This window comes from Thamnophis elegans, chromosome Z (assembly GCF_009769535.1).
Source record: "Thamnophis elegans isolate rThaEle1 chromosome Z, rThaEle1.pri, whole genome shotgun sequence".
Lineage (NCBI taxonomy): Eukaryota > Metazoa > Chordata > Lepidosauria > Squamata > Colubridae > Thamnophis > Thamnophis elegans.
This window is the reverse complement of record NC_045558.1, coordinates 16262596-16282273: the sequence shown is the minus strand read 5'-3', so window position 1 is coordinate 16282273 and position 19678 is coordinate 16262596.

Here is a 19678-nt window from a genome sequence, read left to right as displayed (position 1 = left end):
AAACACTATTGTAGGCTTATTAATTATCAGTTGAATTAGATGAAATGGGAAATCTATGAATTGGAGTATAATGTAAGCAATTACATTATACTCCAATTCATGTACTTTTAAAGCACAGGTGTCAAACTCGCTGCTTCACCTTGTTATCATGTGAAGTTTCATGATATTTTCCTCATTCATGGAGCTGGGGTGGGCATGACACATCAAGCCCAGTGGTGGGATTCGACAACTGGTTCTCTGCCCTAATGACCAGCTGAGTACATAGGTCTCGGTGGTCGTGTGACTATGTGGGCATGGCCAACTCAATGTCATTCACATTGATGGGTGCTTTGCCTTAGCTGTTACAATGTAATAAGGGTTAACCGGAGAGGCAGTTTCTGTAAGCAGAGCAATAAAGATTAGGCTAGAAACAACACCAGAATGTTTCCTTCCTGCCTTCCTTACAGGATTAGTCCTGTAAAGTGGGGAAAAAACACAAAATGAGATTTCTTCCAACAATCAGTTTTCCAAACAGCCTAGAAAGTTAACAACCGGTTCTCCTGAATAGGTGCGATCTGACTTAATCCCACCATTGATACAGCCCCATCATTTTGACACCCCTGCTTTCAAGCTTCATAATTTAGGAAATATAAAGAAAAAGTATAATTCATTGTGATGATTCATTACAGTCCTCTATTAGTCTCTACTACCGGGTATATGAAAACATCTCTCAGATTTGTTCTGCTTAATAATAACTTTCTATGATTATGTTTTACCCACTTCTTTATGGTGACACTTTCTGGAAAAGGAGATAACTTTCTGATCCATGCTTTAAAGTGAATAAAAATGTACATGAAGCTAAACACAGTTTAGTTTACACAGGAACTAATTTTTCTGTGTAAAACTAAAGTCTTCATGTTGAGCTTGACTTTTGGTGACTTCATGGACACATTATTCTTCATTTCTTCCCTTGTCACATTTTCAACTTTCTAATCTAGTCTACAGTCTTTGTATTCCTAGTGTCTGTGATAAAAATGATACCTCGTTCAGATCTTGCAACCTGCTGAAATAGTTAAGTTGAGAAACTTTTCATGAAGATATACTTTCAGAGATCCCTTGATGCTTGCTGGATACCAGGGAACTTGGAGTTTAATATGATAATAGGGTAGGAATGAAAATATTCTCTATTATCCTTCTTGGAGCAGAAACTTAACCACCTTGTTGGACTCAACAATAAAGATATAAAAACTGAACAGTTAGATAAATGAATATAACATTATCTACACTTTATTCCTGGCCTTCTTTAAGGCAGACTCAGATAGGACTAGATATTGGTCATCTAAAATGCTGAATAACATATTGTAAGAGCCTTGTACTAAAATGTCTCTATAATATTTTTAAGTACATACTTGAGGTTCTTTGTTTGTATGTGTTATACAGGTAAGTTAAATATTCTTCTCAAATCTGGTATGAAAATTAATTAGAGAGGCTGTCAAACTGCTTAAAGATTTTTTTAGCTGAATAACCTGCCTTTCAATTAATTAATTGACTGATTCATAGAGTATATTAAATTAATTGCATTTTGCTGTACCCTTACTGATTAACCAGTGGCTCTGCCAATTAAACCAATTAAAGCTCACAGATTCATTAATCAAGTGCATCAGACTGTTTTCCAATATCTTTGGTTGGTTTGTCTTCTTCTTATTTGGGAAGTTATTTCATCTACAACTTGCACTGACCCAGAGAAAGGATATGTTCAATTCTGCTGACTGACTCTGCAGAATAAGCATGAGACCAGAGATTTCATCTCCAACTTCCTAGCTGCAAACTCTTGCAATAATGTTCAGGTGGCCTCATCCAGTCTGAACATGCTTTGTAGGAAATTTTTATTTTAATCAAGTGAATTCTCCAAGAAGTTTGCCATCAGCAATTTGCTATCCTTAGAACTTCAACTAAAGCCCAAATAAAGAGGAGGCGGGAGAAGGGGAAGGGCCATAAAACATCTAATGAGCTTAATGAAGATACATTGAAGCTTTTTGAGGGATTTACATCAACAGTTTCCTACCATTTGTTGAGGCATGTGGAGCTGAAATGACAGCAGATTCCCTTAGGAGAAATTGCTTGAAAATATAAGCAATCCTTCTGGGTAATGGATAAAGAGAAATGGGAAGCTAGCCAATTAATTGTAGATGTACCACAAACTCTATCTGCTCCATTATGCTTGAAAGACAGCATATATTTCGAGGATTCATTGATATCCAGGGGAAAAAAATCATGCATTAAAAAGAAGATGGCTCCTAATGTCATTCTTTGGATCATTCCTCCCTTTACCTCCACTGGATTATCTTTTGAGATGGATGTTAAACTGGAAGCTATTATCATCGAGTTTGTAAAAGACTAATATAGATATCACGATATTATTATTATGTCTGTTTGTAATCTTCAGTTAAAAGGGACTCAGTGGCTCAGTGGCTAAGATGCTGAGGTTGTTGATCAGAAAGGTTGGCAGTTTGGTGATTCGAATCCCTAGAGTCGCGTAACATAGTGAACTCCTGTTACTTGTCCCAACTTCTGCCAACCTAGCAGTTCGAAAGCATGTGAAAATGCAAGTAGAAAAATAGGGAAATACCTTTGGTGGGAAGGTAACAGCATTCTGTGTGCCTTCAGCATTTAGTCATACCGACCATGTGACCACGGAGACGTCTTCGGAGAGTGCTGGCTCTTTGGCTTTGAAATGGAGATGAGCACTGCCCCCTAGAACCAGAAATGACTGGCACATATGTGCAAAGGGAACATTTACCTTTACCAAATCTTACTAATGGGCAAAATAGTACATCGTTGGGCAACAATATTTGAACCAACATACTTCAGATGAAAATGAACCTAAAGAATGACTCCAAAATCTGGGACCCATTGCTCTCACGTAATTGAACTTTGGCAAAATTGTAAGGCTATGCCTGCAATCAGATGTGGCCATGTGGTCATTATTGCTCCCTGCTCCAATGCTTTCCCATTTCCCACAAGGAGAGTCAATGGGGAAGCCTGCAGGAAGTTGAATTTTGCTCCCACTCCCCCCCCAACTCAGAGTCATTGTGTTTCTCAGTTAGGCGAAGAAATGTTTCTGAAAAGTGACTCAGTGGGTCATGGCTTGTCTAGCCCCAAATAAGGATAGATTGTATTCCATTGCCCAAATACTGGTCACCACATCTTTTAGTATTTGCTTCAACTTAATAGTACCTTCAAGACATGTGCTACTCTTGTGTTGGTGCAGAAGCTCATCAGCTTTGCAGAATATTCTTAAGTGGCCAACTTAGAGTCTTGGGTCATAAATCTCTGCTAAAGCATGTATGGGCTGCCAATTAGCTTACTCAGCAAGGCTAAAGTTTCTGCCCCTAACATAATGGAAGTATTTCAGCCCTTCAGAGTAGGCCAAACTAAGAAACCAATGCCATTTATACCACAGATTATTATGTTGAAAACACACACACACACACACACAGTTTTATCTTGTTGTAGCACATTCTTTCATTCTCCTGTTGCATTCTAATGATTCTTTTAATTGTAAACCATTTTGAAATTACATTGCAATGAATTTCAGAGAAAAAAAACATGTAGGTCTATTGTTTGATGAATTTGCAAGACGATGCAAAGCTGGGCTGAGGTGAGGCAAATGAAAAATGAAATAAAAATCAGAATTGACTCATTTCTCTTTCCTAAGTCCTTTATATCATGTATTCAGACAGAATACCAAGCATCCATGACACTTGGGAACTGGTAAATAATGTTTCGAACTTGTCTGAACCACGGACTCCTTAGCAATTAATGATCTTCAGATTCTTTAAATCATTAATTTGATTTATTTGGATTTTGAGATCCCAGATACAATGAAGCCTAGTTCATATATCTAGGTGACAATGTCTAGGCACCTCAGAAATCCATGTTTTCAAAGAATGCAGCATTTTGAAGTTGTCGGTATAATTGTCTATGGAGATAGCTATAGGTTTAAGTCATAGTTTTCTCAAATGTGCTTTTTAAAGAGGCAACTGGGCTTTCTGGTTTTTCTTTGAACACATTTCGCTTCTCATCCAAAAAGCTGCTTTAGCTCTTGCGTAGCTAAATGTCTAGGGATATTCTCAGTCCTCCAGGTCATGGTTGTTTCCAAGTGCAGTTGCCTCTTAAGGAACAAGTTTAGGATTGTTAGTATAATGTTCAGAATGACACAAAGTAAGAGGGGCAGACTCAGAAACTCAACTATTGTAAAGGTTAGTGAAAAGCTTTGTCAGAAAAAAAAATGGTATTTGATTTATACAAATGTAGGCATTAAATTGTGAGGTGGGAAAAATAAGGCCTTTGATAACATCACTGCATTGTTTGGAATTTCTAACGTACACTTGACTGCCCAGACATACAATTCTAGATTTTCTGGTTGGATGAATACATCTGAAAAATATGATATTGATTAAAATGGATAATGATGCTTCATACTTCACAGTCTGAAATATATGCCTGAAAGAAAGGAATAAGACACAATGGCGAATGAATAGAGAACACACCCAAATTTGAATTGTTATCACCACAATTGCAGCAAGGAGTTAATTGTGGCTCAAGAATGCAACCAACTGTGTATTACAGTTCAAGGAATCATTAATTTATAGGTTTTTAATCTGTTATAAAAGAAAGTTCCCTTTTTTCTGTGACTTTTTATTGTTGTTTATATTTCCTAATTTTTTGTTATCCCTTTCCCCTTTTTCTCATTCCTTTTTTAAATTCCTATTTTCGTCATTTGTTCTCCTTCCTTTCTTCCTTCCTTTCTTTCTTTCTCTTGTCTTATGTTCTCTTTTTTTTCTTTCCTAATTTTAAAACTAAAAATAACACAACCACGCTGGATTCATCAGCATTCATCTCTTTGTCAGCATGGTTCAGGCCAGCCAACTTGATTTTAAGTGAAGCTTTTGTTAAGTGAGTTTTGCCCCATTTTATAACCTTTCTTTGCCACAGTTGTTAGGTGAACAATGCAGTTGTTAAGTTCGTAACATGGTTATTAAGTGAAGCCATTGACTTTGCTTGTCAGAAGGTCATGAAAGCTGATCGCACCACCCCAGGACACTGCGACTCTCATAAATATGAGTCAGTTGCCAAAGGTTTGAATTTTGATCAAGCAACCAAGAGGATGCTGCAAATGTCTTAAGTGTGAAAAACCATCATATGTCACTTTTTTTCAGTGCTTTTGTGACTTTGAACAGTCACTAAATGAACTGTTGCAAATCAAGGACTACCTGTATTTAGATATCATTTTCTGCCACTTTGCTCACACTTCCTTATCATGCACTTATGTTTCAAGAGCAAAGAGGTTCCAAAGGACTAGGAGCCTTTCAGCCAATCGCCACAATTCAATGTTATATGGATTACTGTATATTCAGATAAATCAAGTTCAGACTCGAAAAGAAACTCAAAGGGAACCTCCCTCCCCCCACTCTCTCTCTCCCTCCCTCCCTCCCCCCCTCTCTTTTCCTTTCATTTTTCACATTCCGTTCTTTGGTGTGGTTTTCATTGCTTTAATTCTTCTTTACTTTGGCACCTTGAGGCTCACTTTGTGTAACCTTCCTATTCAATAAAAAAAAATATATCCAGGGTAGCGGGGGGGGGGGGGGAATAGGGCTACCGGCTACACTTTGCAGTGGGTTTCCTCCTCCACTTCCTGCCCACACACACACACACACACCCCCCTCCCCCAGGGCAAAGGAAGGGAAAAAATACTGTCAATTAGAAAGCAGTTTCTAATTTGTGTGAGGAAAGAAGAGCAGGCATTGGAGCCGACAAAAGGAAACTTATGACGGAGCGGCTCTCTTATCAGCAGTTATCGATTCATGCTGCAGGCGAGAACGTCTATTGAGTGTAATAATCTCTGTGGTGTGGTATTGCAAGCAGACAGGATAGCTCTTGCTAAGTCAATATTTGCAGACAAAATGGAATTTAAAGTCACGAGAGATACACATATGCTGCATTCTCCTCATCAGGCCTATGGGATTCCTTCCTTCCTTCCTTCCTCCTCCCTCCCTCCCTTCCTCTTGTCCTTCTTTCCTTCCTTAGCTCCCTCCCTCATTCATTACTTTCCTTTCCTTCATTCCTTCCCTCTCACTTGCTCACTCTTTCCTTTCTTCTTCCTTTCTTCCTCCCTTCCTTTTTCCCTCTCACTCATTCATTCCCTCCTCCCCCTGCCCTTTCTTCCCTTCTTTCCCCCTCACTCACTCACTCTTTCCCTCCCTCTTCTTTCCTCCTCCCCTTGCTCCTCACACAGTCACTTTTTTCCTTCCTTCCCATTCCCTCCTTCCTCCCTTCCTTCTTTCCCCCTCACCCACTCACTCTTTCCTCCCTCTTTTCTTCCTCCCTCCCTTCTCACACACTCATTCCTTTTTTGCTCCTTCCTTCCCTCCCACCACCCACATCCTCCCTCCTTCCTTTCTTTCTTCTTTCCCCCTCACCCACTCACTCTTTCCCTCTTCTTTTCTCCCTTCCTCCCTCTCTCTTCACACACACACTCCTTTTTCTTCCTTCCTTCCTTCCCACACCCTCCCTCTTTCCTTCCTTCTTTCCCCTCACTCACTCACTCTTTCCCTCCCTCTTCCTTTCTCCCTTCCTCCCTCCCTCCCTCCTCACATACTCACTCCTTTTTTCTTCCTTCCATCCCATCTCCTCCCTTCTTCCTTCCTTCTCTCCTTCCTTTCCTTCTCCTCGACCCAATGAACTAGCTAGCTGAAAAACTTAGCCAGATTGCTGCCTTACATTGAACAAAAAGGTTGCAAGTGTCTGACAAAATCATGTGGCCTCCCCAGATAGTAGTGAATGGTGGCTCTGAGGAAACAGCTTTGTTGAGTAAAACAGAATAGCCCATAGTTCTCTTGTTCTGTTCACCAGACATAAATATTTCCCAGCTGATGTAATGTGGCTGATTTCCATTCATCTCTTGAATGCCTTGGGATGGATTTTTTTTTAACTCTTTGTAAGTTCACCACTGGGCTCACCACTAGATGGAAAAGGGTTCCTTCCATATTACTTTGAAAACTAGTTTCACATCCATCTGGATAATTTTTCACTGGAACAGCCTAAAATGGTATTTGCTTCACATTTTCTCATATTCCATCAACATGAGAATATGGCATAAATCCTCTTGTTTTAATATTCCACACTATTTTGAAGTCTTTGATTCTGGACATATAGTATAACCATTAAAGTTCCCTGCTGATTTATTTAAGAGATTTTATAAGAGAAAAAGATGAACTCTCCCCCCCCTCTCCCTAGAGAGAGAGGTGGGGGGGGGATCTGATATGCTGCAAGGGCGAAGTGCCAATGCTCAGTGTAATTTATGTCACAGGAAAGCTTTGAGAAAAAATGTGATGGGGTCATTCCTCTGATAACGCCCACCACGCCAGTCACTTTGTGAGTACATCTCTTACATGATTTGAAAATTCCACCTTCCATCTTCAATCCAAAAAATGTTGCTTGTTATTGCTATATTATCAGGTAATAGGGAGCCTTTTATATTTCAAATCATTTATTTTATTTATTTACAAAAAAAATTACTTGCTGTCCATCTCATTTTAAGGTGATTATGGCACCTAGAAGAGTGCCCCTCAATTTTGTTAACTTTAAAATGTGTGGAATTCAGTTCCCAGAATTCCCCAGTCAATCCAACTGACCAAAAAGGAAACATGGCCAAAGTTCAGGTAACAAAGGAATTGCAACCGCAAACATCTGGAAGTTACCTGGTTACCTAGCTTATTTAAGTTACCTGACTTATTCTGGACTTCAAGATAAGGATGCAAAGATTACTTATGGCCATATGCAAGTAGGGAAGAAGCTAACCATAAATTGGTGCAATTGGTGCAATTTACATTAAGGGTTTTGGAAGGCAAGTACACAAATATATGATTGATATCACAAATGTGTGTGTGTATATACAGGTATATGTGTGATTGTGTGTATGCATGTTTTTCCCCCATGAGCAAATCTGGGAATTTTAATTTATTTGCTAGCAACAGTTCAGCCAGATTTTTTTTTAAAGAGGGGGTTGGATTCCAAAGGTGATAAATAGATAATAACAAACAATAACAATCAAAGATGTGCCTATTCATATTTTGCTACCGTTAGTAAAACAGTGTATAGCTGGGTGATCTTTACTGTAATTATGTGAATCAGTTGATGACAGAAAATTTGCTTGTTTCCTGTTGTCTAGTTTTAAGGAAGAGAAGGAGAGAGAAGAAGAGTCACTTGGTTTAACAAATGGGACCTTTAGGTTCAGGGATAAAGGCAAAAGTTCCCCTCACATATATGTGCTAGTCATTCCTGGCTCTAGGGGGCGGTGCTCACCTCAGTTTCAAAGCCGAAGAGCCAGCACTGTCCGAAGACATCTCAGTGGTCATGTGGCCGGCATGAATAAATGCCGAAGGGGCACGGAATGGTGTTACCTTCCCACCAAAGATGGCCCCTATTTTTTCTAGTTGCATTTTTACATGCTTTTGAACTGCTAGGTTGGCAGAAGCTGGGACAAGTAACTGGAGGTCGTTCCATTACACAGTGCTAGGGATTCGAACCACTGAACTGCCGACATTTCTGATAGACAAGCTCAGTGTCTTAGCCACTGAGCCACTGCATCCCCTAGGTTCAGGGATACAGAAAGCCACATTAAATGAAATAGGAAAGGGTTAAGCGTTCATTTTCCTTTTTGAGTTGGAGTGATTGTATATGAAGCTCTTGACTGGTGGTGGTGATCTATCTCCAGATAAATCAATAGAATGCTATTAAGGGATACCTGTGGGCACCAACTCTCCAAATTCTAGAAGGCTACATACTAGCCTCTATCCATTTGTTCTTGATTGCTGAGGTTCCTTTAAGATTTTAATTAATAACAGTGGTAGCTCCTGTTAGGTAAGCTCCCCGTTGGGAGAGCGAGTATGTTCAGCGAAGCATTGTGAGAGTTGTGTTGGAGAACACACAAACCACCATATAGAGACACTGCAGTTTAAATAGGCTTTTACTTTCGTGGAAATAGAGGTACCAGAGTGCATCAAACAGTCCAAGTCATACACAGATAAGACAGTCAGTCATCAACGTCTTTCAGTTAAGGGATACTCTAAATAACATAGTCCAATATCATACAATCAGTCTGGTACTCAAAGTTTGCTAGCAGTTGCAAAACTTACAATAGCTCAGGCAACTTTCTAACAGCCAGCTTCCAAAACACTCAGATCAGCCCAGCATCTAACAAACAGAGAGCTAACAGTCATTCTGGCTCCCTCTTATGGCCGATTGAGGAAACCAATCACATTTTACACTATAATTTAAAGAAACAGATATAGCATTGTTACATATTTATACATTGCCAACCTAACCATTAGATTATATTCCTAACAGCTCCCTTTCACTCAATCTTATTAAGTCATTCTTCAGGACATTTGGAGTTATTGCCATAACAGACCCAGCTCTCTGCCAGTGAATCATGGTTTCATTTACTAGAGATTGCCCACACTGGGTACCCAGGCTTGATCACATTTGCCTCATTGCTTATACCACAGGTGTCAAACTCCATCGTGTCATATGATAGTATCATGATGCAACGTTTTGTGCCTTTTTGGAGCCAGGATGGGTCCTGAGTGTGACACATCTGGCCCATGTATTGCCAGTTAGATGGGCCAGGCCTACACAGTCTGGCCCATGATTGAGTCTGGCCCTTCTGGTTGCCCACTGCAGCATTTATTAGATTATTGAGTTGGAGGGCAACATTACCAACTTTACAGAAACTCATAAGTAGAGAACAGTCTTACCCAGGGATGAGCTGCTATGGCATTGTGTGGATTCAGGAGAACCTCTAGCTAAGATTCTGCAAATTTCAGAGAACCCACAAATCTCACCCCTGGCTGGCCCCGCCCACCCTGATCCTCCCAGGAGTCTCCATCTGACCATTTTAGATGCCAGATAAGGGCAGGGCCTGTGCAAAGCCTTGAGGAGGCTCCAGAAGGCTGGAAATAGACCTGTTTCTACCCTGCAGAGGGCCTCCGGAGCCTGGGGAGGCTATTTTTACCCTCCCAGGGGCTCAAGGAAAGCTTCCAAAGCCTGGGGAGAGTGAAAAGTTACCTATACCCACCTACCCCATTGTGGTGCAGGCGGCTGATTAGGCCATGCCCACCCAGCAACCAGACAGAGAAGCCGTTGCTAAAATTTTTGAAGCCCACCTCTGGTCTTATCAGCCAGATGCCCAAAGCCTGGGTATGGGAAAAGCTCACATGCTACCTGCATGGCTCCCAAAGCACAGTCCCACTGTGAATGAAGTTTCTTACCATCTGTGAATGCTGAGTTTCTTGTACAATTAAACCATTGGTCTTTATTTGAATCACCAACTTCTTTAGACACTATACTTATAAAGACATGCGGGTGTTGTAGTAAGATGTGGGCCCTCTAGTTTAACATGATCCAACTCACCCAATAAAAACATCTCAGGAAAAAACAAAAAAATTACCACCACCACCATCACTCCCTGATGGTAATTAAAAAGATACTTGAATGTGCTGAAATGGACAGGATGACCATGGAGTTAAAAGAAGGAGAAGAGTCGGACTATTATAAAATTTGGAGTAGACTGTACAAGTGGCTAGAAAATAGAAGCAAAAACAAGAAATAAAAGTTTTAAAATCTACTGATTATTCTATGAAGAAGATCATATATATATATATATATATATATATATATATATATATATATATATATATATATATATATATATATATATATATATATGTGTGTGTGTGTGTGTGTGTGTGTGTGTGTGTGTGTGTGTGTGTGTGTGTGTAAAATTTGATTATATGCTCTATATTATTATATTATAATTATTACATTATCATTAGAATTGTTAAAAACTATGAGCAGACAATAATTGAATAATAAACTACAAAAGCAGAATATACATGCTGATACGGGAAACTGTAAAATTATATTATATGGTTATGTTGTTTGTTTTTATCTGTTTTGTATTTGTTTTTGTATTTGTTTTTGTTTCTTGTTTTTCTTTGTCTTCTTACTTATGGTTTTTAAACTTGAAAGTGTTAAATAAAAACTATTTAAAAAACAACAACTCAGGAAAAATTACTTCCCACAACCATGAAATTTTGTATTAGAAGGCCTGAAAGAGATGTATGTCTGTAATGGTCCTTATAACCCACAATTAGCTTACTCAGATGAGACTCAACGCTGTTCAACTTGCAGAATCAAGTTGAAATGAAATCCTTCCAAGAGGCCTTTTCAATTCATAGAGAAAATTCCACAGGAATATTTATACTCCTTCAATTAGGTTATTGGCTTTAATTTTCGCATTATATTGTAATCATTCTACTGTAGATATTTTCTGTTTATGTCTGTCATTACTCCTGACAAGAGTCGAACGATTGAGACAGCCTAGAAATCAAATTTGATCCAATCGATAAATAGCCATTCCCAAAGTTTTCGTTTTAATAGACTACTATATAATCATTGAAAGCTTTATAGGATTAATATCTACAACAGGGATTGGCAATGTGCAGGCAGTTTACAGATGGCATCTGCAAACGCTCCAAATTTAGAAAATAAAAATATCCCAAATTTTGAATGCTTGTCCAATTTCTTATTTTAAAAAAACATATATAGATTTTTAAAAATGTATTTTTCCCTCCATGCCAACCAGGAATTCTGCTAGAACACCAGTTGTTACTCTATTATACAGGGGAAAAATTGGCTTACACTTTCCTAATGTCAGAATTTGAATAAATTAAATGTAAGAAATAAACACATTAAGACTTGGGGTGTAAAGCTTTTTCCTCATCTATATTTAGAATCTATTTCACTGCCTAATTACTGAGTTTGTGTCTCTTTTATTTAAATATACTACATGCTTTGCAAAAGAGAATATAGGGTTAAACACAGCTATTCTAAATTCAAAATTAGCTTTGCTGAATTGCCACTATTAAAATGCATCATGCTAGTAATTTTGGTTGTATTGATTAGTTGACTGAGAGGTATCCAATCACTTAATGACTTCTTCAGGAGGGAAAAATCCCATGAAAGCTACATTACCAATTAATTTGAAATATCACCCGCCGTAGCAAAGCAGTGGCTAATAATTCACTAAACTACTATTAGCTGCTCAGAAATAAAGTTTAAGATGTGAAGAAATTGCTGTCTTTTGTAGTGAAGGGTATGAAAGAAATGAAGGAGAAATCACAAGAATTTGTTTAATTAATCTTATAGTAAAACATAAAAAACAAGGGTGTATGAAAGGAAAAATATGAAGATTGTTTTCACATACTGAACTGTTTTGAAAAATGGCCAAATCATGATATTTTCCTTTTTATTAGAGAGAGAGGGGTGTTCCAATAATGTCATGCTTATTTGAATATAAGCACGCTAAACTCAACTGGATTCATTTCTGAGCAAACACATGTATTGAATATTTCATATCCAAGTAAAAACCAATTCCATATTGCCTTAAATCATAAGATAGTTTCTGGGTATGTCTAGTTTAATGAAAAGAAGGACTAGAGGAGACCTGATAGCAGTGTTCCAATATCTCAGGGGTTGCCACAAAGAAGAGGGAGTCAAACTATTCTCCAAAGCACCTGAGGGCAGAACAAGAAGCAATGGGTGGAAACTAATCAAGGAGAGAAGCAACTTAGAACTGAGGAGAAATTTCCTGACAGTTAGAACAATTAATCAGTGGAACAGCTTGCCTCCAGAAGTTGTGAATGCCCCAACACTGGAAGTCTTTAAGAAGATGTTGGATAGCCATTTGTCTGAAACGGTATAGGGTTTCCTGCCTAGGCAGGGGGTTGGACTAGAAGACCTCCAAGGTCCCTTCCAACTCTGTTATTGTATATTGTATTCTATGGTCTTGATTTAACATTGGGCCTGAGCTTAGACAATTATGGTTTATACAACAAGCTATAATTAAACTATGGTGTATGTTTCAGAGGATCAGATTAAGTCACACTGCACAACAATAATGTCCCATGGAACTACAAATAAGAGAACATTAGAATAGCAAATACTGCAATATTGTTTATCTTTTCTACTTCTAATTAATGTTTCCTTCTTTTCACAGGCTAGGAATAAAGAAACTCTGCAATCCCATTGATCCCCAGTAAGGATGAGGAGATCCTGTCTTCTCTATGAAACTGAGCTGTTACGGGTTCTCCCTGGTTTGGAAGAACCCATAGCTAAAATTATGGCCAGTTTGGAGAACCTCCAAATCACACCCCTGACTAGCCCCTCCCATGAGTCTCCACAGGATCCATTTTGGATGCGAAGTAATCCCGCCCCCCAGCCTCCCTGAGCCTCCTCCAAGTGGATGCTCAGGGAGGGGGAAAAACAGACTTCCCAGAAGTTCTGGAAGGCCAAAGCTTGCTCATTTCTGGCTTCTGGGGGACCTCCAAAACCCTGAGGAAAGCAGTATTTGCCTTCTAGAGGAAACGTTGGGAGCTTGGGAAAGGATAAAACATCCCACACTATTGTGTAAGAGGCCGATTAGTCACACCCACCATGGCCATGCCCACCCAGAGCCCATTGCTGGAACGACAGCCACCCCTGCTCTGAAGCCCTGACCAAGAGGCAGGTAGAAGCCAAAGGTTTTCATAGCTTTCTGAAACACCATTCACTCAGCTTTTTCCCAACTCTATTTTTGGAGGGAGGGGGAAAGAAAAGCCAGTGAAAGAAAGCCAGTGACATTGTGATCATCTACGATGATGTACATCTAGGGACTCTTGAACAGTATTTCACATTATTTCACATTCTATTAACCTGTGGAATCAACAAGAGATTCCACAGGTTAATAGATAAAAGTTTCTCAACTGGCTGGGGAATTCTGGAAGTTGAAGTCCACATATCTTAAAGTTGCCAAGTTTGAGAAGTTCTTATTTAGAGGATAGCAGAAGGAAAGGAATTTTAAGTTCTGCCCTCCAAGTAAGCAACTGAACTTACTTCGATTGTCCAGTTGATGGGAAACTAGCTGGGCCAAATGGGGCTGGGCCAAATGGGGCTGGAGTGATTTGGTCAATATAACAAAGAAATACTATGATCATTTTTCCCAAACCCCAGTGTGGAAGTTAATTTCATCTTCCATGAACAGATGAAAGGACATTATCATGTTTAAGTGTAATATTGTAATCCCATTAACTATATTCAGCTGAGAACATTTATACTTAGAGTCAGTTATGCATGCAATGGCTTAAGGAAAAACAGTTGCATGATTGGTTTGTTGGTTGGTTGATTGGTTGGTTGGTTTGTTGGTTGGCTGGCTGGCTGGCTGGCAGGCAGGCAGGGCGGCAGGCAGGCAGTTATGGGTAGGTAGGTAGGTAGGTAGGAAGGTAGGTAAGAAGGAAGGAAGGAAGGAAGGAAGGAAGGAAGGAAGGAAGGAAGGAAGGAAGGAAGGTAGGTAGGTAGGTAGGTAGGTAGGTAGGAAGATGGATGGATAGATGGATGGATGGATGGATGGATGAGGAATTCTGGGAGTTGAAGTCCACAAGTCCTAAAGTTACCAAGAAGGGTCAGCCTTACTTTAGAGAATGATCTTCTCCAAGGACACACTAAAACCAGAGTGTAGCAACCTCAGGTAAGAAGGATATTGTTAGAATCTAGAGTGGGGTGGAGTTGAAAAACATGGCAGACAAGGACCAGATGATAATTTCAGTTTTATCTTTCTCTATCCTCTAATCTTCTCAAAATGTATATGGGGATTCAGGGTAGGTCTTATATGGCCTCATTTCCATGAAGCTTTTCTGAAATCTGGTGGTCTGTTGGGGAAAAAACAAGTCCTGTAATGAGATATTGATTGGCTCAACCTCCTTTAATAATAACCTTTGCAATAAATTGTAAGGTGCTTTGTAAATAGGAAATCCATATAAAAACAAAGGGATCGTTAGTTCTGTCACCTTTGTGCACGTATGGAGCAACACAAATTGAGACACAATAATTTTTTTGGGAAAACTGTAGTGTTCAGGTTTCCAAGACTGGTTGGATTACATCTCTGGGTACTAAAGTTATTGGCAGATGTGATATCAGAACCACTGACTAAATCTTTAAGAACTCCTGGAGTATAGGGTAAATGCCAGAAGATATCAGAAGAGCTAACAGCATTAATTGATTTTAAACAATTGAATATATTGTATTGTTTTAAAAGCTTGAAAATCACCATGAAGCTCTAAGCAATCATACGTGTAGAGAACCATAGTCAGTTAAGTGTAAATCATAAAAAGGAATTATGAACCACATTCTTGTTCCTGAAAATCTATCCTAACCAAAACAGTTTTGAAAAAGAGAAAATTGGTCTTATTCTATGTGATACCATTTGGGTTTTTTTTTTCTTCGTACTTCCAGTTTTTATTAGTTTATAATATAAAATTAAAAAACACAAAAGCAAATATAGGAAAAATAAAAAGGGAAAGGGAAAGGGAGAAGTCTAGAAAAGAAGGGGAAAAAGAAAAAAAGGGGCATTGATTTCCAGCTCTGTCTGGTGCAGTAGAATAAGACAGTAACATCAAACCTCGACCTTTTTATTTTTATATAATAGTATAAAGTAGCTATTCCTATAACAACAAATCTATCTAATCAGGAAAAACCAAATTCAAAGTTTCATTTTTTTTTCTATCTCAAGCACAAAGTCCAGAAGTGGTTTCCAAGTAGAAACAAAAGTACTTTTTTTTAATCAAAGGAGTCAATTTATCCATCTGATTTTATCTTTATATTCACTTTAAGAATTTTCCGTATGTGACATCATTTTGGATAGCTGTGTAAGCTATCTTATCCCACTTGGCTGGGTCTTCTCAAGGCAACACACAAGAAACACACTGAGTCTATACAGAAAGTCTTTGCCTTACAAACACAATTAGGATCAGAATTTTCATTGTTAAACAAGGCTAATTGAGCTGCATCTAATTTCAAAACTTTTTATTAAGCTCATCACTGCCATTGTTAAGTTAATCACAAGTTGTTAAGCAGATCAGGTTTTCACCATTGACTTTGCTTGTTGGAAGCTGGTTGAGGTGGTTGCAAAATAGTGATCCGTGATCTTGCAACTGTTCAGGTAAATTCAGAAGTCTTGGAATTTTTATCATGTGACCATGGGAATGTTGCAGTGACCATTAGTGCCAAGTCTGCTTGTAAGTCATATTTTTTCAGTAACCTTCTTAACTTTGAGCAATTGCTAAAATGTACAGCTATAAAGCAAGGACTATTTGCAGGTTCTAATCTTAGATCATTACCATTGCCCTTCTCTAAATGAGCTGGATTCTTAAAGGTTAATGCCTAGAAATTGTATTCAAGATCATGTCTGGCCAATGAATATGTTCCATAATTAGAAATTCAACTGACCAGAACCACAAATATATTCGATTCTCTTGCAACCATAACACACTACAGATTTGATTTGCTATCAACAACTATCCCAATTTGCAAGTTGCACAGAGCTTTCTGTATGGGCACCATGCAAACTCTGAATCTTCCATTGGTTAGCAATCTGGTCACAATATTTTGAACCAACTGCGATTGCAAATTTTAAAGGGCCCACGTCAGGGCATGTTACAATCATTAAAATGTGTTACAACTGAGGCATGGATAACTCTTGCCAAATCCAATTAATAAAACCAGCAAATTGAGGTTTCTCCTCCTCTATTAAAGTCCTAACTTTATGCAGATCAGACCCAGTGGGAATTGGCTAGCATCCAACTAACATCGGGAACTCACAGATTCTTGACTCTGGTTAATTGAAACAATAATTAGAGTGTCAATAATAATATTTATACAGTATAGAACTCTAAGGTTTAGACTCCTCAAATGTTTGAAGACATCAATTAAGTTAGATCGGCTGCAAAGAAAATAATCTTTTTAGATTATATCTGAATGGACTCAGATCCTGCTGGTAAATAATAAATATTTGTATTGTTCTCCTGTATCATCTGTACAATACAGATAATGTAATATAATATAATGTAATGTAATGTAATAATATAATAGTATAGTATAGTATAGTATCGTATCATATAATAAATATAATAAATATAATAAATATAATAAATATAATAAATATAATAAATATAATAAATATAATAAATATAATATAGTATAGTATAGTATAATATAATATAACATAACATAACATAACATAACATAACATAACATAATATAATATAATATAATTAATATAATATAATTAATATAATATAAATTTAGCAGAATAACAGAATTGAAAGGGGATTTTGAAGACTTCTAATCCAGCACCTTGCTTAGGCAGGAAACCCTACACCACTTCAGACAAATGGTTATCCAACTTCTTAAAAATTTCCAGTGTTGGAGCATTCACAACTTCTGGAGGCAAGCTATTCCACTGATTCATTGTTCTGTCAGGAAATTTCTCCTTTGTTTGTTTGTTTTATTTATTTGTTTGTGTGTTTTCCACTTATCTTGCCATAGGACTACTCTAGCTGGCTTACAACAATACAAAAGAAGTGAACATAATGTAAACAGAACAGAAGTAAAATAATAGAACAATGAAAAAAACAATGAGAATGAAAACTATGAGAATACATCAACATGATCAGAAAAGATGGACTGGCGAGGAGAAGACAACAAAGGGGGAGGGGAAGAATGCCATCAATCGAGCAGCAACTACCAGCATGGAGCTCCCCCATTTGGTCCCCATACCAACCAGGGCCAGGTCTTCAGGCTCCTGTGGAAAGATGGTGGCTAGGACAGATCTTACCGTAGAGCTCTGTGACAATGTAGCCATGGGATCCAGGGCTGGTGGATGAGTAGGGGAGGGACTTCTGCTGGCATGGAAAATCAGTTCTGCTGCCAGCTTGTCAAGTTATGCTTTAAAAGTCTTTAAAAATGCTTTAAAACAGCAATTCAGGATGTTTTTCACAGCCATATGATCCAAGGCCGGTGGGTGATTAGGAGAGGGGCAGGTCAAAGGTAGGTTGCTTCTAGTTTTACTACGGGTTCGCTGCGCACGTGTGTGCAATTCAATATTAATTGTTCGTTGCACATACACAGAACAATTTACAGTGAACAGTGCATGTGTGTGCACTACTAAACAACATGCCGGCAATGGCAGTGGCGATTGAGGAACTGGTTGAGGCATGGCGAGCTGCCATTTAGTATTTTATTTAGTATTTTATTGTCACTTATAGGCCGCCCTTTTCCCTGAGGGGACTCAGGGCGGCTGACAACTCATGGGAAGGGAGTGCAAGACAAAACGTAAAGTAATATGTGAGTACAAATAATAATAGCAATAAAACACAACATTCATTCAACATTCGGGTGGGGTGTATGAAGATCTTATCCCCAGGCCTGACGGGATAGCCAGATCTTAAGGGCTGTGCGGAAGCTCTGGACTGTGGTGAGGGTGCGAATCTCTACGGGGAGATCGTTCCATAGGGTCGGAGTTGCTACTGAGAAGGTTCTCCTCCGCGTAGTCACCAGTCGGCACTGACTTGCGGATGGAACTCGGAGGAGGCCCACCCTGTGCGATCTGATGGGACGAAGGGAGGTAATCGGCAGAAGGCGGTCTCTCAAGTACTCAGATCCACTACCATGAAGGGCTTTATGGGTGGTAAGTAGCACCTTGAAGCGCACCCGGAGATCAACAGGTAGCCAGCGCAGCTCGCGGAGGATGGGTGTTATGTGGGAGTACCGTGGTGCACCCACTATCACTCGCGCGGCCGCATTCTGGACTAGCTGAAGTCGCCGGATGCTCTTCAAGGGCAGCCCCATGTAGAGCACATTGCAGTATTCCAGCCTGGAGATCACAAGGGCTCGAGTGACTGTTGTGAGAGCCTCCCGGTTCAGGTAGGGTCGCAACTGGCGTACCAGGCGAACCTGGGCAAATGCCCCCCTGGTCACAGCCGACAGATGGTGGTCAAAAGTCAGCTGTGGGTCCAGGAGGACTCCCAAGTTGCGAACCCTATCTGAGGGGTGTAGAATTTGACCCCCCAGCCTGAGCGATGGAACACTGGCCAAATTATTGGGAGGGAAACACAACAGCCATTCGGTCTTGTCTGGGTTGAGTACCAGTTTGTTAGCTCTCATCCAGTCCTTAACGGCCTCAAGACCCTGGTTCATCACGTCCACCGCTTCATTGAGTTGGCACGGGGCGGACAGATACAGCTGCGTATCGTCTGCGTATTGATGGTATTTTATCCCGTGCCTCCGAATGATCTCACCCAGCGGTTTCATGTATATGTTAAATAGTAGGGGGGATAAGACCGAACCCTGTGGCACCCCACAAGTTAGGGGCCTCAGGGACGATCTCTGCCCCCCAACCAACACCGACTGCGACCTGTCCGAGAGGTAGGAGGAGAACCACCGCAGAACAGTGCCTCCCACTCCCACCTCCCGCAGCCGTCGCAGAAGGATACCATGGTCGATGGTATCGAAAGCCGCTGAGAGGTCAAGGAGAGCCAGGATGGACGCATGGCCTCCATCCCTGGCTCTCCAGAGATCATCGGTCAATGCGACCAAAGCGGTTTCTGTGCTGTAACCAGGTCTGAAGCCAGACCTGAAGGGGTCAAGATAACTTGCTTCCTCCAAGGTCCGTTGGAGCTGGAAGGCCACCACCTTCTCAACAACCTTCCCAAGAAAGGGGAGGTTGGAGACTGGACGGTAGTTGTTAAGAACGACTGGATCC